The sequence below is a fragment of the Accipiter gentilis genome, chromosome 29 (assembly GCF_929443795.1).
Source record: "Accipiter gentilis chromosome 29, bAccGen1.1, whole genome shotgun sequence".
In the NCBI taxonomy this organism is placed as follows: domain Eukaryota; kingdom Metazoa; phylum Chordata; class Aves; order Accipitriformes; family Accipitridae; genus Astur; species Astur gentilis.
In genome coordinates this window covers 17119821-17143135 of record NC_064908.1, presented here as the reverse complement: position 1 = coordinate 17143135, position 23315 = coordinate 17119821, and the positions used below count along the sequence as shown (strand labels likewise).

General features: G+C 44.1%; 2 protein-coding genes across 12 annotated transcripts in view; both read left to right on the top strand.

Annotated features, from left to right (window-relative positions):
- VAV2 (vav guanine nucleotide exchange factor 2) overlaps positions 1-23315 on the top strand; it is a 462631-nt gene that overhangs the window by 250699 nt on the left and 188617 nt on the right. The window lies entirely within an intron of this gene.
- The window catches only part of BRD3 (bromodomain containing 3), a 53944-nt gene continuing 37993 nt past the window's right edge, over positions 7365-23315 (top strand). For all 11 annotated transcript variants that reach the window (XR_007510039.1, XR_007510036.1, XR_007510038.1 and 8 more), the window contains exon 1: positions 7365-7462. The gene's annotated coding sequence lies outside the window, so the exon portion shown is untranslated. The remainder of the gene's footprint in view (positions 7463-23315) is intronic.

Genomic DNA, 23315 nt, shown 5'->3' with positions numbered 1-23315 from the left:
GGTATTTTTTTATATATATATATATATATATATAAAATACACATATATGTATGTATAAAAATCCTTATCCATACTGAATAATACCTCTCCAGAACATGAAAACTGTAGCCTCCACTAGAAATTAATCATAATCCTAAACAAACCCTTAGCCTTTAAGTGTCTGCGATTTTTTTTAAACAAGTTTAAAGTATGATAAACTCCATTTGGCAAAGTACTCGGTCACATGCTAGATTGGGTTTTTGACAGCATGGTGGTTGCAGAAAAAGGCAGCTCCACAAGGAAGGGCATTTTTGGGGGACTGCATAACGTGAGTACCTGGGGGTTTGCATGGACAGACCGTTGTCTTTGGATGAAATTTAAGTTGCTGGTTATGAGTCATCTGTGAGGGTCTTTCTTGCTTCCCTGACCATGCTGCCACAGCTGGGATCAGCAGGATGTGGTATCTGTCCAAATTCCCTTTCTGGAAAAGAGTGGGGCTTGGCAGGCTTCTCTCTCACAAAATCTTTCATTCCATTTGGTTCAGAATAGCCTGAACTTGGTGACCTGCCAAGTACACTGGAAAAGACACCTGTCTGAGGTTTTCTGGGAGGAAAGCAGCTTCCCATAATGATGAAAGGGGAAAAAAAGTCCATGAGTGGCTCAGATTTTATGGAATTGACTGCTTTCAGTGCTCTTGGGATCCCTTTGGATGTCTTTAAGGGTGTCAGGAACAGAGCTGAGGCTGTGGGTCCTGCTATGACTAACATACAATTTTGTTACAGGTTCCACCGAGACCAGAACTAATCCAGTCCTGCAGATTTGATCCAAAGGACGTTAACGTTTGTGGAAAAGCTCCAACTAACTTCAGTACATGCTGGATCTGCTCTTTAGACCTGACTGCTGCAAACAAGCTCGTGCTTACGTTTGTAATGGTGAGTAATAAGGCACTAAGCTTACAAGCTGTGTAAGCCCATGTTTATGTTTTGGCACAATTAGCCATCTCAGTTAGGACTTTTATTTGCTTGGGCCTCTCAGCAGACAGAGGAAGCGCAGAACAGACTTACTGTGTGTTACGCACTGCTCAAGAAACAGAGGGAGGAAGAACTTACGAGAGACCTGCTGCATCTTTTCGGCTTTTAAAGCATAGCTGATCTCTGACATACAGCTGTTTCTGTGTGGTTGCTAATATGCTGCTCTGTTTTTTTCTAAATCCCAGATACATGGCATTCATATGTTTCTTCTGGGATTTAAAAACAAACACTGAACCTTTTCCAGGCTGGTATTTCTACCTCCCCCATTACAGTATGAACCTTGCTTGCATCACTGCCAACATTTCTTCATTTAAAACTAGGAAATCTTACCCCAGTGGAGAACAGGTAGGATTTGATTCATTCTGCCCTGGCAGGGATGTGTACAAACACTTAGCCAGGGCACAAGGGGCCTGTGGAAGTTGAAGAACTTCTTTCAAAGTAAGATCATTGAACACTGCATGTATAGAGCTCCATGTTAGTAGAGACCTGTTAAGAAACAGTCCATGTTTTTGAAGAGAAGGGAGGACTTCACACAGGATTGGAGTCCAGCAATGTGCTATAGTGTATCATTCAAAGCAGATTCCCCCCAGTGCAAGTCACAGCCAAGTTAATGCATAAAGGCTGCTGATTTGAGAGCCCCAGACTGAATCACACACACTCTGACTGCCAGACGTGATGACAGCCTGCCTCTCCCAGCCACTTCAACTGGAGCAGCAGGTTCTCAGCACTTCTGTGAATCAGGACCTTCATTCTTGGCTGGTGCAAATGGTTGCAACTCCAATGAAGGGACTGTTCAATACAATTAACTCATACCCCTGAGACAGTGAAATCTGAATATATTTATTAGTCATTGTAATTTAGAAATCAAGATGCTTGAAAGTGTTACTATTTGGTTAGAGCATCTCTTTACTATTCTCTCCAGTCTTTGTAAGAGGGCAGGAGGAAAATTAAGAAAACACACAGGAATCCATTAGGGCTTTATACAGCTGAAATCTAGCATGTTCTAGTATCTGTTAGCTTAAACTGCCAACTCAGTAGCACACACTATTCACAAGCTTGCTTACCTGTGCAAACCACTGTGTTAACAGCAGGTGCAGGTCTCTACATCACACTGAATGTGTAACAAAACCATTTAGATGCAGCTAATTTCCAAAGAAACATATTTACTGTGGCCAAAGATATGTAGCCTTATTGGCTGGGCAGTTTCTCTTAACTTGTCAAATTCCATGGTCTTGTCCCTTTCTTCTCTCCGACAATGGTTTAGGCCTTTGCTCTGCTTCTTTCCATATAGATAAAACTTAGTCCACTGTATCCCAGCCTCCAGCTTATCCAAGTAATGCTTCTTGCTACATCTTGGTAAAAGACACCAAGGTCAGACAGAACATTTTGGGGGCTCTTCATTCCCTTCCTCTCCATTGCAGGGGAAGCCAGTCATCTCTGTTTCTCTGGTTTGAGAACTGCCAGTCTGAAAGGACATTATTTAAATCCACTCTGGACCCGCCATTGGATATTGGCTGTATCCAGACCAGGATTTAGATCGTAATCAACACTTACATTTGCAGATGAACACTTACAAGATCCTTTGGGTCTTGGATAGCTCAATTCTTTCTTGCCTTCCCTTCAATTACCATAATGCTGTGCCTTTTGGGGGCTTGTAGACATCCTGGCTTCTGGGTTCCCTGTTTGGGGGCTCTGCTTACCCTCTTCCAGATGAAGAGTGAACACTGAAGAGACAAAGGTCCTACATGCACTGAATAGCCAGGGTGACCTCACCAACTGGTGTGTCCGGGCTCTCAGAACTACGAAGTATGAGTCAGAAGAGCTGAGTCCCAGTTCTGGCTCTGCCCATGATTCTCTGCATCAACATATTCCCTCTCAGTTTCCTCAGCTGAAAAACAGGGCTCATAATATTTCCTTACCTACAAAAGCTGTTAGGAGGATTATTGCATTGTTGTGACTTCCACAGATGAAAGGTACTACAGAAGAACAAACTGCAATTATTGTTTCAAACCTCTGCCCTGGTCCTGTCATCCCTAACTTACTGAGTAACACTTACTCAGCCGAGGAATTCCTGCCACTCCATTGAAGAAAATAATTAGTAAAGATGATTCTCGCTTGCAATAACAGCATTTATCCCCTTGTGTTCAACACCCTTCTCTCTGCCACTGGGATGATCAGAGTCATATAATCCCAGACATTTACTACACGCTCTTAAGCAATCTTCTATTTGGGCACTATTATTTCTTTATCCCAAACATGACTGTTATTGAATAAATTCTCTTTTTGTAATGTATAACGACATCCACTCTAGAGATAGCAGCTACTGGTAATAGGCTTTGCTGTGAGTCTGCTGATATGTGAAGTCTCTTGGAGCCCATTGTGGCTGATGGCTGACAAAATGGTCAGAATGGCCAAATTTGCCTGCCTTGAGGCATGTGGAGCTTGCATCAGCCTCTCATGTGCATGTAAATGTCCAGCATGCCTACAGATGTGCCCAGAGATGGAGGTCAGAATGTACTGGCGGTGCACTATTCATACCCCTTCAGTAGCCTTCTCAACTTGTAATCCCTTGGTAATTCCCAAGTACAAATACTAACAAAGAGCTCCCTTGCAACGGGGAACTATGGTTTTGATGGTGGGACAGGGACTGAATGGTGAGGTAAAGAATCAGAAGCTTACAGTTAGTACCTATAGCAAAGGTCAGAAAAATTGGTGCTCTGGGTTAGTGTTCCCTGCAGTCCCTGATTACTATTAAATACTGTTGGGTGCAGTCATGCAAGGCACTGAGAGTGGCCAGTTCTCATAAAACTCATTGGTCCCACAGAGACAAGTATCTTCTTTTTCTGCTTCCACCCACCCTTGTTTTCAAAAGACTTAAGTCCTACCCTGGACATCAAGAGCATAGAAGCAAAAAGTATCAGTGTTTAACAGGCCTGAAAACTGCTCTGGTTTTGCATAAATAAGTTTTTTCTTGTCAAAGCCTATGCACAAAGCTTCCTAAAAGGATGTATGTACCACTGTGTATTAAGGGTTAAAAGTAGTGTAATAGCAAGGAATAAATACACTGCAGGTGTTAGTTAACAAGGTACTAATTGGGTAACTGGAGGTGCAAGGTAAGAGACCACAGAGACTAATCAGAAGGCTTTGGGTGAATCTAGGATGCTCCTCTAAGCTTGGGAAGGAAGAAGGAAAAAGCTACTGCTGTAGCCTTGCATTTTATGGACAAGCTGGCGTTAAGGCATCCCAGAACAGGCGACTGCTACATGTTGTGCGTGAAACTAATATGACAAAATCAGTTCAGAAATTCATTTAAAGATTATAACTATCTTTTCCTCAGTCTAAGTGCTTTTACTTTGGGCTATGTAACTTGTGCTTGAATCATTCTGATTTGATTTCACTGTACCTCCTATGGGGCTTATTCAAACTGAGTCAGCCTGCGCCTTTTTGGCTAAACCATTATCTAAACTCACTGCTTTGCATAAAGGCAGCTTTAAGGATCCCTAGAATATGTTTGCTTTCCTAATCACTTGGAGGTTGCAGCTGGATTCTTTGAGTGCAAGTTTGCAGACCTACAGGTAGGTGTGTGAGTGACTGGTATGTTCCAGGTTGAAGCTGATACTGGTGAAATCTCTGGGGACAGTTTCCCACGTGAATTGTTTTGCCTGCTCAGCCTGATGTATAATGAACATAACAATTTGGGATGAAACTGTCTTACACCCACCCTGGGTGAGATAAGGAAGTAAAGGTGTAGTTGGAGACTGCTTTTGGGTTGCAGTTTTGTTGCACCCTCCATCGCCAAGCTGCTCTTGAAAGTGGATTTGCAGTGAGGATCAAATTCCAATTTTTAACTTGTGCATATTCACTGTGAGGTGACTCTGCCCTGCCACCTTGAAGGGCTTTATGCTTTCACAGGGACCCTCCTCGCTTCTGTTGTCTCTGCCTTTTTGCCTGCGCGCCCCGATTTTGCTCAGCCCTCCTCTTGCACTCTCTGCACGTTGCTGAGGTTGCTGGACACTTTGCATTATGAGACCCCCCCCTGTTCAGTTGCTTAGAGGTCTGCCAAGTCTTACATTTCAGCCAACATGCTTTTTTGTTGCAGGAGTTTGTCTCAAACTAAAATATAAATACATTTAAAAATCAAACTTTCAGATTATGGTTCAGCTGAAAATGAGTCTTTAGAGTCAAAGGCATACATTTTCCCAAGTGCTCATAATGAATACTCAGCTGATTACTCCCTGCCGCCTCCCTTGGAAAGCTTCGGCCTGCCAACTTTTCCCAGCCCCCATGCCTAGAGCAGCAGCAGTTTTCATTTAGGGGCTCTTTGGTCATGCTCATGATTTGGTATCTGTGTATGTTACGGCATTCATAAATTTATGCCCTGCTTATCCATGTGGATCTGGCATGTACTGGAGCTGGACAGTGTGTTCAAAAGAACTGACCTGGTACTCTTCAGCTGTCAAATGCTTTGACACGTGTACTCTTTTAGAATTGTCTTGAAAATGGGAATACAGCAGAATGATGGTAAAAAGTGCCCAGTGCTCAAAATCCAATCCTCTACACCCCCCGATATCTGGTATCCAGGACACTTGTAGGCAGGGCAGAGCTCAGGTGGTGTTTCAGAGGGATTTCCTCGCACAGTCCGGCAATGTGGAACATATGACAACCAGACACGGGGCAGGTTTAGTGAACACCAGCTTGCGAAGTGTGGCTCTTCCCCTTAAGAATACCCAGAATGTACCTTCTTCTTACTGCTTGCATGCTCCGTGTTCCCGCAGAGACCATGTGCTCTGGGTGTGGAGAGTGGCTTTCAGGTACCTGATGGTCAAGTCAAAAAAGTTGAGTTGCAGGAAGGAAGCCCAAGTCACGCACTGACTAAGTGTGGGTTTTTGGCTGTAGATGCAGATGCAACTTCAAATGCTGCCTTACAAAGTAAGTATGTCCAAGAGTGGTATGGCTGTGAGCGAGTTTCTAGTTCCTGAAATCGTACAAGCCTTGAAGTTGAGTGCAAAGAAGCACTTTATCTTGGGTTTGACTAGGGCATATGCACAACTTTGGTTTCATCCTGAGGCAGGCACAAGCATGGCTAGGTGGAATTTTCCCAAGCATCTGTCCTCTTGCCTGTACAAAACCCAATCTTTCTGATTATATTGTACCTCTTGAGAAATTTTGGTCCCATTGGTCACTTTTTTCAAAAGCTAATCTTCTGGAAATAAGGTCTTCGCGTAAAACTGCCTTTACCTTATAGTTACAATAAACTGACTTATTAATTGGCATCACCGCGTGGCTGTCTGTAACAGGCAGGGTGGCAGCCTCTGCTGGCATATGTGTCCACAGAGAAATCCTGTAACTACTTCTCATTTTATATTGGTGCTCAAATGTTTCCTCTGGACTCATTTATTTTCCAACAGTTCTAATTTTTTTTTCTTCTTTTTGTGCTGCAGACATTGAATCATATTTGGAGCTGTAACAATCTTTTTTTGTTGTTTTAACTCCTGTTTGCATTTGTACATTTGCTTCAGGGTATAGGCATTTGGAAGTGTTTGTGACAGTGCTCATGTTTGTTGATGCTTCTTATTGTGGGTGTGTTTGTAAAATTCATATTCTATAGATTAATTTTTGTTTTCGGCAGTTGACAGTATTATGAAATGCACTAACCAGTGCAAACTACATTAGGTTGTGGGTTTTCTTGATGGATTTTTTTTTTTTTTGCCACTTACTACTACAGCTTGCATTGGCGGCGTTCTATTTTTATTGCAGCTCGTATTAGTTGTTGCGTAATAAATGTGAGAGCGCATTACCCAATGCAAACCGCGATTTAAAAAAAAAGAGGGGGGGGGGGGAGAGCAAGCCTGTTCCCGCAGTTGTGATTTAAAACTCGGTCTCCCGCAGCACGCGTGACCCTGCGTGGGTTTCAGCCGCGGAGCCGAGGGGGACCCGCACCTCGCCAGTTGCACTTTTAAGGGCTCTTGTTGTACCTCTAGAGCCCGAGAGGCGCGACGGCGGGCGGAGGGGGGAAGCCGGGATCTTCCCCGGCAATATCTGCTCGGGGGGGACCCGCCAACCACCACCTCCCGGCGGGTTTCTATCGCTGTCCCCCCCCCCGAAACCAAGCGAGGCTTTTTCCCCACCGGGGGTAGCGTCTTTACCCGCCCCCGCCGCCCGCTGACCGGGGCATCACCCCTGCCGTTTCTCTCCCCTGCCCGCCGGTCCGGGGAGGGAGCGGGGAGCCGGGGAGGGGGGGGAGCCTGCCGGCTTCTGGGACTTGTAGTTCGGGGGCCAGCGGCCGCCTCTCCCCCGGCCCGGCCCGGGACTACCGTCCCCACATGGCCTTGCGCCCCGGCGCATGAGCTCTTGGGCGCTGTAGCGCATCTATTATACTGCCTTGCCGAGGATAAAAAGAAGAGCAACTGGAGGGACTATAAGGCAAACGTTGCTGGAGCTGCCGGGGCAAAGTAATCTATTTAATCTTTCCCTTTATTTGTTAGATGCTTGGGTGTGCTTTGCTAGCACTGGGCCACGGATTCTGGAGGGAGGGGGGGGGCCGGGGAAGAAGGGGGAGGAAAGCAAAACCCACTTGGGAAAGGCCAATGCTGATTTTTTTTCTTTTTTTTTTTTTTTTTTTTTTTTTTCCCCTCCTCTCTTCTTCTGCTCCTTCTTCTTGCGAGAGCCCCGCGTCGCTCCCCGCGGCCCCGCAGCCTTTGTGCGCCGCGACAATGCAACAAAGCGCGGCGGGGCTGGCTGCAGCCTGGCCATTGATTTCCTCCCGGCCCCGCCGCTCCTGCCCACCCTTTTCTTCTTCTTCTTCTTCTGCCGCTTCTTCTCCATCTTCTGCTCCCCCCTCCCCTTCTCGCCGAGCGCCCGAAGACGCCCCGGACGGGCGCAGCCCCGGCCCCGCCGAGCCCCGCTCCCCCACGCAGGAGGGGTTTTCTTTCTTTCCTCTTTTTTTTTGCTTTTGTTTTTCTTCTTCTTTCCCCTCTCTCGCTCGCTTTCCCTCGCTCGCTCTCTCTGCCCGCCATCTTTTGAAGGGGAAAATTAGGGGCGAGGAAAAGGAGGGCTGCAGGCGCCCTTAAAAATTAAAAAAAAAAGAAAGAAAAAAGAGGGAGGGGGAGGGCAAAAAAAGAAGAGCGGGGTGGGGGGGTGTGTGCTAGGCAGCAGCAAGCCCCCGCTCCCGGCGATGCGCGGCTCCCCGGCTCCGGCGGCGAGCGGCCGCGCTCGGGGCGCGGAGCGGGGCTCGGCGGCGGCCCCTCGCCCTGGGCGAGCGCCGGGCTCTTCCCGGCCATTTCCCTCTGCCCCCGCCGCCGCCCGGGTCGCTGGCTTGTGAGCTGGAAAAAGGTCTGAGCAGGCTGCATATGATGCGCTGAAAAGTGCGCGTTTCGCGTGTTGTCCGTGTCCGCATGCGTCCGTTTGTGTATATGTGTATATATACGGCTTCTTCGCTCGTGTAAATATCTGGTGTTTACCGAACTTTTGTAAATAAACGGAAACCGAGGGTTCGTTGCCTAAACTTGATATGATTTATAGGTGTAAAAAGAAACGCAGCTCACAGATTTATATATAGAAGTGTCACGCTATAAATAATGCTACCGATAATAAAATGTAGAACTTAAAAACCCAGCCGTACTTTTCCTCCGTTTATACTACTTGTTTGGTTTTTGCACCTCCCTGGGGATAGAGCATTATTTGTAGCCTGCTTGGTTTCACTTTCAAACAAAGCTGTAGTGTTCAGGTCGCAGATCTGTGCACGTCTTTAAGCTACGTGGTTCAGTCTTGCAGGGTGTTAATAGGGAATGTGTTTCCTACAGAAATGACTTTTGACAACGTGGAGCATGTATTCTGTAAGGTTCACGCTGAATGTTATGTGACAATTCTGTGGTGTGGATATACCTTTCTGTTGATGTCTTCAGGAATCAAAAGTTACTAAAATAAACTTTTTTGGATAAGCAAATATGATGGCTTCACTAATACTTCAAACATTTATGCTTTTTTTAAATTTATTTATTTATTTTTTTAACATCTTAAGTTCCCTGACACTAGTAGATAGGAGGTTGGGGGTAACACAATTAGCAAAGCACACCTGCTGTTCCTTGCTGGGAATAGAGAAGCATTTTTTTTAATACGCTTGTTAGTATTTTTAATATGTTCAGTATATGTGAGTGTGATGAGGGGGTGTCTCTAAATTAAACTGGAAATTTAGGTTTAAAGCTGAAACTCTTGTCTTTAATTCATACAGTGATAAGGTATTAGAGAGGACTTGGTGACTACCATATGTGCTGCAGTATATGGGTGAGAAGTGCAGAATAAATATGCATCAATAAAACAAGAAATCCCCAAAGCAGTCTGGTTGCTTTACAAGCAAAAAAACCCGATCTGTATTGCTTACAACTACCCAACCGCTTGAGTGTACTGTAAATGCGAAGTCCTGCCTCCTAATCTGCAGATCACAGCACTAGCAGAGTGTGTCTTGTTTTGTTAGCACCGAAGTTTGGGGAGTTTTTAATAATATGCTGGGAGGCTCCTGCTGCAACAGAGTAACTCCTGACCTCAAAGCCTTCCTTTTCGGAAAGCATAAATGCTAAGATTGTTTATTTCTTTCTCTTTAGTCCACACTGGTTAAAAATATTCACTCATGCATGTATTTAGTGCTTTGAGACAATGCTTAATAAAAGGGTTGGGCAGAGGGTAACAGTCTTATTCAATGTTCAGCATAAGCTTGATTGCAATATTGTCTTCTATACTCACTGCCTGTATAGTGCTCAGAGCTGAGACAGTAGCTATTCCAATGAAAGGCTTTTTAGTTTTAGTGACCTATGCATGCAGAGTTTAAATTAAGGATGCATGTGCAATGTAAAGTGTCTGAGGTTTGTTCTCAAAACTGACTTTACAGTGTTAGTTCCATTATCTTCAAATAAAAACTAGGCTCTGTCGCTTGTGGAAATAAAACTTCTGCCATTTAAGCACTGAGGTGCTTTCAGAAACTTTAGTTCTTATAATTTAAAAAATATTTGGAAGAAAAGCGTATTGAAGAAGGCTGATGTTCCATCTCAGTAAGCATGCTAGGCAGCAGTGTTCTTTCACTATCAGTCTGTAAAGGTGGCTGGTTTTGTTAGTCAGTGTCTGCAAATGGAAGTATTTCAATAGCCTTCGTAGCTGGTTGTTTCTTTGCACTGTTGTAACTGCACTGGGTACAATGACTTAAATCACAGTTCTTAATAGTATTGAAAAATGCTTCTTTCCTGAGTTAAGAACTGTGTGTTTAAAAATTTTATCCTTCAGTCATCTCCTAAGATGGTGGGGAGTTTAATGGAGGTTCTTGGTATCCACAAACCATGTCTGCAGGCCGGGGATCCAGCCTGCCTGACCTGAGAGTCTCTTTCCCCATGAGCCTCAGTGAGCTGAAGGCAGTGCAAACAGATAAAGCAATTTGCCTTGGTGAAGGCTGGGGCTTTCCATAGTTTTTACAGACACACCTTTTAATTGGTACAAGTTCTTAAAGATGCTGTTCAGTATTTACCTCTTAACTTTTGGGGGGAGGGGGAGCACTTGTGCAGCGGGTTGTGGGTTTACAGCCAAGCCTTGCTGCACTCCTAGAATCTCACTCCTTCTCCCTGGCGTAATCTGGGAGCCTGATCGCTCTCGTTGACAGCACAAACAACTTGGGAGTCAAATCCCCCTCCTCAGCAGCAGCTGAGTGATGTAGTGAGGTCTCATGTTTCAAAGGCTTAATTACTTTTACAAAATATATTACTCTCTGTCTACTTTGGTAAGCTATCAGGTGCTTTCAGCGCACACAGAACGACACTTTGCTAAATAAATGAACAAAGAGTGTTTTGCATCTCAGTGTTGTTGATTGTTTCTCTTTAATCCTGGTTGCTCCTGCTTTGCTAATTTGCAAAATTCATTAATCCGCAGTGGGTTCCCCAATCATTACCATGAACCGTATGTTTTGTTTTGTTGTGTGTGTTGTTTTTGTTTTGTTGGTGTTTTTTTTCTTTTTAAATTGCCACATTATTCTCCAGTAATAGCCTAGAACACCGTTGTAAGCAATAGAGTTCTGGGAATTAGGAGGGAGCCATTGTTTGCTATGCTGCTCAGTGAGCTGTCAGGACATTTTGGAAGGATGTGTGCATCTCGAGCTTTTCATTCCACAGTATTTTACTGTGACATTAGTGTGTTTTTGTCAATCATTAGTGCTTATTGGAGGTGAAAAACTTTCTTTGGGCCACAGTAACTCTTTAACCCACTTGTTGCTAAAGACACAATTGGAAGGATTTAAATTCTTCTGGAGAGCAGTGTGGAAATTCATCATAATGTGCTGCTTTTTCTACTAGTCCTTATTCCTTCTCCCATTCTTCCTGTTAAGATACCTGTTGAAGAAACACTCGCCTCTATTTTGGATTCCTTTAGCATCTTTCCAGGCCTCAGTCTCTTTCCAGCTTGAGTCTGATAAGAAGACACCAGCATGCCTAGAAGTATTTCAGCAATATGGATAACCTGGACAGAGGAGAAGATTTGTCTCACTCTGTTGCTGGGACCAGGGCTCAACATTCTCCTCTCCACCAGCAATGCAACAGGTGTGGCAAAGACAATCTGAGGTGAAATTTCTGTGCATGGGGGACCAATCTGGAACAAAATGCCCTGGCCAAACTGATTCCATTCAGCTTCAAACTTTGAGATTCAGACTCAGTTCTGATTAACATCAGTCTGCTTTGGGAATGGTCCTGTTTGATCCTCTCTCTCCTTTAAAAAGAGAGAGGTAGAGAGAGGAAAGGATTGCAGTTTTCCTTCCTGGCCTTGAGAGCTGTTGCACTCTTGAAGTTTACACCTGGAGCACTTTATGGATACAGCCATGCTGATATCATTGCAGAGGACTTCATGTACTGACATAGATAAACCAGCAGAGATGTGCTTCGTGTGACTGACTTCCCTGTCATAACCAAACCCAACCTGTATTGAAGGAAAGGCATGTTTCTCCTTGTGTAACTCTGCCTTTTCAACTGCTCAACTTGTGTAACGTTACAGAGGGAGCCTGGCTGGGGATCTCGCTTTCTTGCAGCCCACCAATATGGCCATGCTGAGAGAAATCTGTTTCCTAAACCTGCACTGGTCAATAGGTTTGGCTATAAGCAAGTGCGGAGTTTGCAGTACTGTGTTATTTTTCTGGGAGCGGATGTAGGACATAGCAGCCTTTTTGCTTACCAAGGCTGGTTTAGGAACTGTCTGTACTGTGGGCTGTAGTGAAAACTGAAAAGCTGAGCACATGTGTGTGTTCTGTACTGTAAGTGCAAGAATTGTGTGTGGGTATAATGGAGAATGCTGTTCCTTAATGGAAAGCATTGCCATTTTGCAACTATGGTGTTGGTGCTACAGTTCTGTTTAGGATCTGTGAAATAGCGTTAAAGTGCCGCTCTTCAAGGTGCCACATGAAAGCGGGTATGCTTCCCCAAGTTTCTGCTGGAGTAAACACTTGGCTTGAGTGTGTGTACTACGTATTGGCCAGTGTGCTGAAAGTGTGTTCCTTTCCTGGACAGGAATAAGCCACATGGGAATAAATTGGGATACTTGTGTCCACGCTGTTGTGGTTGTACTTCCTTTGACTTTAACTTCATCCATATGCAGGAGCTTTAAGAGAGGTTGAGGGCTTGTCTGTTCTCACTGTGCAGGAAGCTAAGCTGTGGGTGCTCACAGCAGGAGCTGTGCGTGGGGAAGCTTAGCTCCTCCTGTTAGGAGCCTGTCTGTCTGTCCTGAGCAGTCTGTGGACAGAGCACTGTTCCTCTGGGTATGCAGAGGCAGACCACCTTCCTCCCTTGGGTGTGTTAGGCAATAGGGAGCACCTTCCCCTCTTCCCCCAAATTAGCAGCCTCTGTTCCCTGTGTAGGGAGGGGTAATAGACTCCAAGATCCAAATTTTTCCCTTTCTCACAGACTGTTTGGGCGTTCAAATCAGATGCATAAACTCAGGCAGTGGGAACTGTGCTGATGCTCTCAAGGAGTGACAGCAGCTTAGCTATCACAGTTTATTCACACCTTAGCTGACCTGCAACTTCCTTGCACAGCTGAGCAAATTTATGGATCTACCCAACCTTAGCAAAATCAGCAAGGCACTTTTCGGCTGAAACAGTAGACCACGTACAGACTTTTGCACTTGTTTGGTTATGTTTGCTTTAAGTTAACACATTGAGTTATTCTGGGACAACATGCTTGTTCAAAGACAAGGCACTTAACTTCATCTGTTCCCAAACAAATTTAGGTCGGTGCACCCTGTTTAGGGGAACATGCATAGGGGATGAGTGGTGGTCATAAATGGGAGGGCTACCGCAGTGTAAGTTACTGCTTCTCTGTCAGCTAAGCTGCAATAATTGACTTGGTGGGTGGGTGTACTTACTCTGCCCCATTACCAAGCATAACATTACTGTGGCTCAGCTAACAAGTAGTATATTTATGTCATGGTAATTCAATCACTTTCATTTCATTGTTCATCCCCTTAAACTGACTTGATTGTCATATATTGATTTAGGTAGACTTTGCATGGGAAAGTTGCAGTGCTGTAGCTGTAAACTCAGAGCATGATTTAAACCAGTAGCAGCACATTCGTTCTTACTACACTTGTAATGCTTTTTGTCCTAAACCAAATCTGTTCTTTTTCAAAATAGTAACTTTAATCATTTTAATGTATAAAAATAAATTTAAAAATTGAGTAGGAGAAAGTGTTGGAGCACAAGTGTGCAAGGGAGGTCTGTTGATGAAGGAAGGTATTTTCTCTAATGAATCACTTTGATGGTTCTGCTACTTACTGTGAAATGCTTCTAACTAATGTACAGATCTGTGTGTGTTTATTAGAAGTCTGTCTTCTCTGTTGATGTTTGCATGGAGCTTCTGGTAAGGATAACATCTGTAGCACTTGTAACTTATATTAATAATGCTGATATATGGCCATGCAGTACTGGTGATGTAAGGGAGAATTGCAGCATAGGTTATTAGGTACACAGAGCAGAAAACAATCCTTTAAATAGGTAATACATAGGAATTGAATGCTGTTTGCAAGGGCTCTGTATTTTATACTTTGCTCAGAATACTTTTTGTACTTAGTTTCCTTAAGAGGAGGTAATCTTCCTGTTACATGTAGCCTCTTAGATTCATTTGGAATTGGAATTCAGCTGTATCTAAAACCCCCTCCCTAACAGGTGTCATGAAGGACCTCTTGGGTGTTGTGGTTTATCTTTTAGAAATGTGTTTAGAGAGCTCTGCAGTATGGGGAAAGGGATAAAGCAGATGGCAGTTTTAGCTTTGCACTTTCTTCAAATGACAATTAGCATTGTACTTAGTAAAGAACAGTTAAGTGTTTCCAGAAACCGAAGTTATGGTATTTGAACACCTTGTAAATATAGGTTCCTCTGTGTGTTTGCTTTTTTTCCTTAAAATTTAGTATAACCATAACAGTGAGAAGGAATTAATGTATATATGCATGGGGAAAGACTAATGACTTTATTTGTAGATGGTAGTGGAAATATATCCCCATTTTACGAGTGGGCAACTGAGAAGCCTACAGCATGGGGTGTCAAGAACTGAGCTGAAGTGTCAGCATCCTGTTTTGTAGCTGGTTTTTTTGTAATTCTTTGCAGGTATAGCAGAAGCTTGGAGATGCTCTGCCCAGCAGGGAAGTATTCGAGCTCTTGTTTTTTTGTTTTTGTTTTTTGCCTTTTCTTCAAAATGCTTTGTGGCCAATAATCTCTCTTTTTGGAAATCAAACTGCAGAAAAAGAAACAATCATGACAAAACCTGTTGTGGAAAGACTGTGTAATTTATTCACTATATCCTGAATCAAACTGAGTAAGTCTGAGGTTTTTTTCTTGCACTGTAAACATACAACAGAGCACCATATGCTGATTAAAAAGGGGAAGGGCAGACTCTTTTTCAGAACAGAAATGTTTAACTTTGCAGATCATATCCTTTAAAAAGCAGAAAAAGAGAATGCTGCGAGGGTGTAGATGTACAATAATCCCATTAGGAGTTCTGAAGCCTGTGCGGGTGTTGCCACGTTATGCTTTAATGGGTGTACCTAAATGCTTCTGTTATGCACGTATCATCTGAAACTTGGCTCAGTGCCAGAGTATGGCTTTTTTTGGTTGTTTTGTTGTTTGGTTGGTTTTGTTTGTATGTTTGTTTTTAAATAATTTAACTGAAATATGGTTTGCTGACCTGAAATTGACAAAACTGATTTCTGGAGTCACAGGATGAATCAGCAGTAGTATCATGTGTTGGATAAGTCATGCTTTGGAGAAGGTAGGCTGTAATGTAATAGATGAACAGAGGGGAATTAGGAGACAGAGCCTTGAAGGAGGTGGGTTGTGGTGCTGACCTGCACCGTGATTTGTTTATTTTTAGTTTTCCTTTTTAAGACCATTATATCTTTCCAATTTGTGCCTCTTCCCTGGCCTCTCTAGGCTGCTCACTCGTAGGGCAGAGACTCTGTGCACACTGCATTGTGCTTGATCAGGGCAGTGGAGCCTCTTGGTTGTAGTGCAGTTGGTGTCTAGGCACATCCTGATGAAACACGGTTAAGTTGAGGTGTTTAACCTGTCAATTCATTGCCCTAGCAGTCAGTCAGTCTCCAGCTTCTATTCCATCTCCCCATCCCACTTGGAATGTCTGGTCACAAGCAGAGGCTGGAGTCTCCTGCAATGTGTACTGTCTTCATACAGCGTCTGGTGTGTGGTGGTCCTTTCTGTGTGTTGCTGCATGGCAACAATAATGGTGACCAAGCCTGGATGAACCACACAAGGGCTTCTCTCCCCCTGCTCTAGTCTGTAGTTCAGAAAAGTAGAGTGGATCTCTATGATGCAGCATTTAACAGCAGCCTGAAGTCAATCACATTTTCAAACTGCATGAAATGGGAAACTTTAACTTCTGTCTCCTCACTCTATTCATTCTTCCTTTCTTTTCCTGACTTTCTCTATGTTTTGCTTTCTCCCAGAGGGTGTAGGTTAGCTGCCTGTTTCCTCTTCCAATTTATCTGCTCAGTAGTATTTGTATCTGGTTTTTTCCACTAATTTTGCTTCCTGAAGGAAAGTAAGCAAAAGGAACCCTAGGCTGACTTCTGCTGAAGCCAATGAGTATTGGGTTAAGACTGTTCAGCATCATCATCCAGTGCTAAAATGATCAACAGCTTCAGCCCGCTTGCTTGTCACTTTGGTGGTGTGTCTGGGGCGGACCTGTTGCTCCTGGACTTTTAGATGCATGGTTTCTTCTTAGCAGCTCTCAGCGAGTGACATTTTCCTCCTTTGCTCCTTGTGTGCTGTGGCAGCATTGCCTGATTGCTGGGCAAGCAGAAATCCAAAGTTCCCCTGCCACTGAACCTGTTACAACATCAGGCTGTCACAAAATTTCAGTCTCCCACTTACAGAGCAGTTGGGATACTGACATGAAGGATGCTAATAAAGGGTGACTGCAGTTCAAACCCAAGTGAATGGATTTGTAGCTCTGGTTGGTCTTGAAGTATGGATTTGAATGCACAAGCAAGGGTGAGTTGAGGTGGAACAGTAGATTCTGTCCATCTGTGAAGTTCAAGTGATAATGATACCAGAAACATTGAGAGATAGAATAACAAAGAAGGTATCGAGCAGACAGCATTTGTGCCAGTTCTGAATTTGTGGAATTGGCCAGTCTGAAGAAGTTGTACCGAAGTCTGTAGAGTATTTTGCTATGCCCATCAGCAAGGTTTGAATTTAGGATCATCATACCTTTTCCCCCTTGCCCAACTTTCTTGTAAACATGGACATTCCTTTTCTTGACTAGCCTGCAATTTATTTTTGTGGTGGTTTAGGAAACGTGATGAAAGAGAACAAGATCTCCATGCTCTTGTACACCTTATGCTTGTACAATGGGAATTCTCTAGCTGAGATCACATTCTGCAGCAATACTGCAGTGAGAGGATGTATCTTCAGGGCTGGCTAGCATTGACTAGATCAGCTATCATAGCTATTGTAACTGCAACAATGGGAGTACCCACAAATATGATAAGTCTGAATAGACTCTCCAGCCCCAGATACCTAGCACTTAACCTCCTTTGTCATTTTATCTCTCCCTAATAGAGGGCTAGAGGAGGGTTTGACTCAGGTAGAGGGGCCAAAAAGTGCCGAGAGCTTGAGTTTGTTTCTGTCTTTGCCTAAACCTTCCTTAGAAAGAGGTTTATCTTGATTGACCAATTAGTTGTATCTTGTAGGTGATAAGTCTGCAAAACCCTCTGTGGAGAGGCACTGAGCCACAGAAACTGTGCAACTTACCGAGAGGGGAAGGTTGCTTCGCACTTTGCAGGATGGGGCTTGAAGTGGTTACTGAATCACAGAGGAGGACTGAGTTGCTGTCTGTGTTGTGGTTTATACCATACTTCCAATGCGCCTTCAGCCACGTTCCTGCCTACCCTAGGTCCCCCGCCCCCCCATCCTGCTCCTGACATGTTGGGAGCTTGTATGGTATGTGGCCATGTGCCAGCACCTTCCCAGCACTTCCTTTTTGCCTAATGTCCAAGGCTGCAGGGCTTCTGCTGCACATGGGCTTTTGGGGGACTGCAGTAACCCCTACAAGTGCTAGAAATTGCCAAATAAGCATTCAATGTGTTGCAGTGCACTAGATAAGAGAGAGCATATGCTCTGAAGCAGATTCACCTTCTCTTCTTCCTCTGTAAACCTTGACTGCCTGCTGTCTGGCTTCTCTCTGGCTCTTCCTCTGATTATGAGGTGGTGTGGGTTCAATCCTGTGGGTCATGCAAGGTAATTTCATTGCATCTCCACCTTTCCGCTCTAGGAAGAAATGGCACGAGCAGACTCTGCCCAGGCATGTGATTATCCCAAACACTTTACTTTCTGTGCCAAATCTCTGTTATGAAAATGAAGGCTGAAACAGCCCAACACTTTTTTTTTCCATTGCCATGAAGATGTAATTGGTGTATCTCTTTGTGAGAGGCACAACCACTAGCATTTTCCTGTGAAGCAGCTACCCATTCCCATCCTGTTGATTTGACTCTGCCTTCCCAGTGTTGATGTGCAAGCCACCAGCTGCTTTCTGTACTCTGAAACCTGTTTGTAGATGCTTATTTCCGTTTCCACAACTAAGTGTTTGTTAACATTTTTGTTATAGGGCACGCAGTTAATTTGCTGAAGTACTTTCTGGAAGATTTTTTGCAAGTGCAGTTCAATTTATTTCTGAAATCTCAGTCCAGTCCTTACTGGAGAGTCAGGTCTGAAAGCTGACTGAACTCCTCCAGTCAGGAATCCAACAGAGAGTAAGCTCTTTAACCACTCACACTTTTCCTTCTTCCTGTAGCCTTGTGTCATAGTTTAACCCCAGCTGGCCACTAAGCCCCACACAGCTACAGTCCCCCTGGTGGGATGGGGGAGAGAATCAGAAGAGTGAAAGTGAGAAAACTCGTGGGTTGAGATAAAGACAGTTTAACAGGTAAAGCAAAAGCTGTGTGCACAAGCAAAGCAAAACAAGGAATCCGTTCACCGCTTCCCATCGGCAGGCAGGTGTTCAGCCATCCCCAGGAAAGCAGGGCTGCGTCACGTGTAACGGTGACTTGGGAAGACAAATGCCATCACTCAGAATGTCCCCTCCTTCTTCCCCCAGCTTTATATGCTGAGCATGATGTCATATGGTATGGAGTATCTCTTGTGTCAGTTGGGGTCGGCTGTCCCAGCTGTGTCCTCTCCTACCTTCTTGTGCCCCCCCAGCCTGCTCGCTGCTGAGTGGGGGAAGAAGCAGAAAAGGCCTTGACTCTGTGTGAGCACTGCTCAGCAATAACGAAAACATCCCTGTATTACCAACACTGTTTTCAGCACAAATCCAAAACATAGCCCATACTATCTACTATGAAGAAAATTAACTCTACCCCAGCCAAAACCAGCAAACTTTGTTAACAAAACTGTGTGTAACTCAAGAGCTTGCACAAAACCAACATATGTCTGAGTTAAAATTTGCCTCCTTGTTTTCAGAGGACCATAAAAAGTAGGGCGGGAAGAAATGTCCAGAGGTCATTCTGTCCTCCACAATCCAAAACAAGATCAGCCATACCTAATCCATTACTGAGGCTGGTTACTTAAACTGTTCTCAAAAGGAAGTTCAAAGCTATGAGAATGAACTTGTTATAGTGTGAAACATCACTCCCTGCACTTGAAACTACAGCTTTTAGCAGTTGAGCCCCATATGATTTGTGTGTTGCAGGAGGTATGTGACATGCATCTAAATTCTTGCTCAGACTTGATCAGAAGGTGCTTCCTGTGGTGTTAGCAACTTGGTGGAGAGAAATACTCTAGCCTGTGATTATCAGAAAGACCATCATTTTATTTGAGATGCCTAGAATAGTGCTTATAAAAGTCCCCAGTGCTTTTATAGCCAAGATAAAGTGACTTTTGGGTACCCCTGAGTTTGAAGGCATGATGTGAGACATCTTAAAGCAACATGATTTGCAAGGAGCACTGAGTATGTATCAGAACTGAAGGCCCTTGAAATTACCAGTTACTTCTGGCTGATTCTTATCTACTGGTTAGGAGCCCACAGGCACCTTACTGAGGAAACACCTGCTCTTATAATAGCCAAGGAGAGACCAAGGGTGGGAAATCCATCTGCATAATCTGATGGGCATTAAATTAAACAAGTCAAAAGTCAAGGAACTGACTTAATCTTCTGTGATCTTTTTCCCTCCCTTATGCAGTGTTAAGTTAAGGACACAGTTGCATCTTCCAGTCTCAGGATATTATTGGGGCTGTGCTCAAAATAATATGCATGAAAAGCAAATCTCTGCTATGTGGAATTAAAGATTTGGGAGACAAGGACAGCTGAATGGACTTTCAGAGTGCAAAGCTGCAGTGTGCCGTAGTGGCACTCACAAGCCAAATTCCCATTTCCTGCAGTGAAGCCAAGTGCAACTGCTTCATCCCCAAGTCTTGAGGGGGTGGCATATTGTGTATAGCGTGCGTGTGTCTGCCAAGGCAGCATTGGCTGATAGAGCAACTCATCTGTCCTCAAGTCTTTGTCTCAAATCACAGATCCTTTGAGTTTGAAGAGAACACCCCTGCTGATATGGAGTTAGTAGGTAGTGAAAGCTGCCTGAAGTTCAATTCCAATATGGGGCTGTGAAGGGAAAGGAAGGCAGAGTAGGAGGAAAAGGAGGGTATCCACCAGCTTTGTTTTCTTCTGAGGAACCTGGAGGAGTGGTGGTGTAGCCCTTACTTTCTACAGCCATAGAATGAAATGGTGGTTACAACCCTCAATTAATAATCTTACCTGACTTTAAGGTTGTGTTGAGGTGTAGTACTAGTGCACTAAACCTCTCCTGCAGTTGTAAGGCAGTCTGGGCAAGGTGATCATGGGCCTGCTGCTTCTCTGAGGTGGGGAGTAGCATATAGTAGCAAATCTGACCAAGCTTCCAGCTATTGCTGCTGTCGGGGAAAAAGGGACTGAGCATCTGCTTTGGTGGCTGCAAAGAGCCTATGTGGGGGACTAAGGCTTGGAGCAGCAGCATGAGGACGCCTGCTCCAGCTGCCCTGCTGCCTCTGTGCGGTTCTGGCTGCTGGCTGCATCCTACCTTCAAAAAGGCTCAGTCGCTGCCTTTCACGCCTGTGTGAGCAGCACTGCTTCAGAGGTGCTGTTTCTCTGATGGGCTGGCTAACAAAACTGGGGCCAGGCACTGGCAGGGGTTCAGGGCTCTGCCCTCGGCTCTGCTGTAGGCTTGCTGGGTGGCACCCGGCAGATCACTTCACCACAGTGTGAAGCGTGAATTCTGAGCACCAGCTCCTTGAGTTAGGAACAGGGTCTTACTCTGTGTCTGCAGAGTGCTAAGTACTGAGGGACCTTGATCTCTGCACAGCCTCCATGTGCTACTGTAATGTAAATAATAATGTGGAGATAAAGATGAGGTCAAGGAACATCTCTTAAACTTGATAATTTTCCCTGATGGGAAGATTTATGTTGCTGTTTCTGGCTGGGCTGGAATTGCGCCAGTTTTTGATCAGTGTCCACGTAACCATGCAGAAATACTATACCAAGAGAAAAAGAAGAGTTGTTGGGCTCACATGCTAACATAAAGCTTGCTACCTTCTAATTTTGCAATCAAAACAAATACCATCCTGTACTGCACGAACAGCAGCAAGGGAGCGAGCCATCCGTTAAATGTTCGGCACTGCCAAAGGAAGTGGCAGAACCGTTAGCTGAAGCAGCAGGCTTACTGGCACAGTGCATATTTCATGGGGCTTTATAGCTTCTTTTAAAATAGTCTCCACCGCTGCAGACAGTCTGTGGGCTGCATCAGCTGAATAAAATGTTATTCTACTAGTACAGGGAATTATTAACATGTTTTCTCCATGCCAACTGTCTCTCCACTGACTGACCCATGCAAGCAACTCAATGAAAGAAAAGTTAAAAAAAATAAATCCTTCCAACCTAGCTGAGTTTTTTTGATGACTGGTTTGGCTGAGGGATGTGCCAAACCCCATAGCTTTGCTGGATGCCACACTGTGGTTGCAACTTAGCACAAAAGGACAGACTTAAACTCCAGAGAAGCAAGATATATTTGAGGGTTTGGGTTTTGCTTTTAGTTATCACCTCAGAGTGGGATGAGTAAGAACGAGGAGAAATGCACAAAGTGGGAGGCAGTGTACACTCTTCATGTATGACAGCAAAAGGGTGTACTTTAAATTTGTAATATCAAAACTGTATACTTGCAACCAGAAAAATCAAGAACAACTTCTGTTACTTGAACATTACAGGTCTGAGGAACAGGATAAATAGTAATTTAAAAAATTAGATTTAAGAAGTTAGTACTCCAAGGCTGAAGGAAGTCCAGCCTTAGGCCTTCACTAGAAGATGCACATGATGTCTGTGCCAAGGCTGGTTTTGGCATTCTTTGTTGCAGGCTTGTGTGGTACCTTGTACAGTGATGTCCTGGTTCACAGCTGGGCTCCCTAATAGTTTAAATAATTATCGATACTAATACAATTTCAGTAGATGCTGAAGTGCTTAGACTAGAGCTATGTATTTTGATTCCGCTTGCAGTTATGGGACAATTTGTGTAAGCTTGCTTGTTTTTTGTGTGTGAGTCTACCCAAGTGTCACGTTGGATGACTTGTATGGTAAGTTGGGATGTCAGATGGTCATGCCTCTCACTTTCCTCTTTTGATAAATGAGGTCTGACAACTAGTAGATTTCTCAGGCAGGGCCACGGCCTCTCTGAATTCAACGTCATACACTTCTGGACATTTCCAAAGCATTTGCACCCTCAGCTTCCAGATTCCTCATAATCCTGTTTTTTTACATTCTTAAAAAGAACATTATTTTGAAACTTTATAAGTAAAGGAATGGATGTAGAAACAAATTTTTAGTTTTAAAAATTAAGGAATAATCTGATATCAAAGCAGCTTCCCCAGCAAATGATGAGGAAGCTGATGGACCAAGGGTTAAAAGGGTGCAGTGAGGCACGTGCACATTAAAGCTGTATTTATGCCAGGAACAGATACTTCCAGTGATGCTAAGATAGCCCAGGTAGCTATATTCCTGACTTTCAGCTGCAGGATCCAACATTTAAATGACCTAGCTGCTAAGAGGTTTGGGGTTTGTAGCCACTTTTGGTTGTAATAACCAGTGAGTTGGAGCGTGCAAGTTAAAGAGGATCAGCTGTCAGAGGACTAGCCGAGTTGGCTGTTGTGATTCTGCATCTCCTACTTTCAGTAATGTTCTTAATTAAAATCCTTTCTGAATTCTGTCACTGATGACTGTTACATGTTTCTCTTATGTGGACTGTACAAACCCTTTAAGTTTGATGATCAAAATGTGCACGTGAAGAGGCAGTGCACGTCCCAGAGAGTTCGCAGGCTGGCTGGGTGGAGCCGATGAAGACAGAAAGGACTATCACTATCTCCATGGCACAGATGAGGAGCTGTGACGTGAAGATATTGAACACCTTGGCTAAGGTCAGAGATGGAGTTTGGGAGAGGCAGGAGCTAGATCTGTCTTTTTTGAATTAGAGTTCTGGGATTTAATAAAAATTAATTTAAAAAAATCCTTATCAAATGGAGTTTGAGAGGTAGGAGAACATCAAGAAATTGAAATGAAAAGAGAATAGTTGTATTTAAGCTTAGGTTATTTAAAGGGAGGACTTAAGTTGCACTGCATAGTTTCAAACTTGTGACTGAAATGCTCTATAGCAGTAGGAATTGCTCTCCATGGGCATTTTATTTCCCGTCAATCCTTGCATTGCATTCAGTTTGTTAATCAAGAAGACAGCAAACAAAATGCTTTAATGGTGGTCACCAGGGAC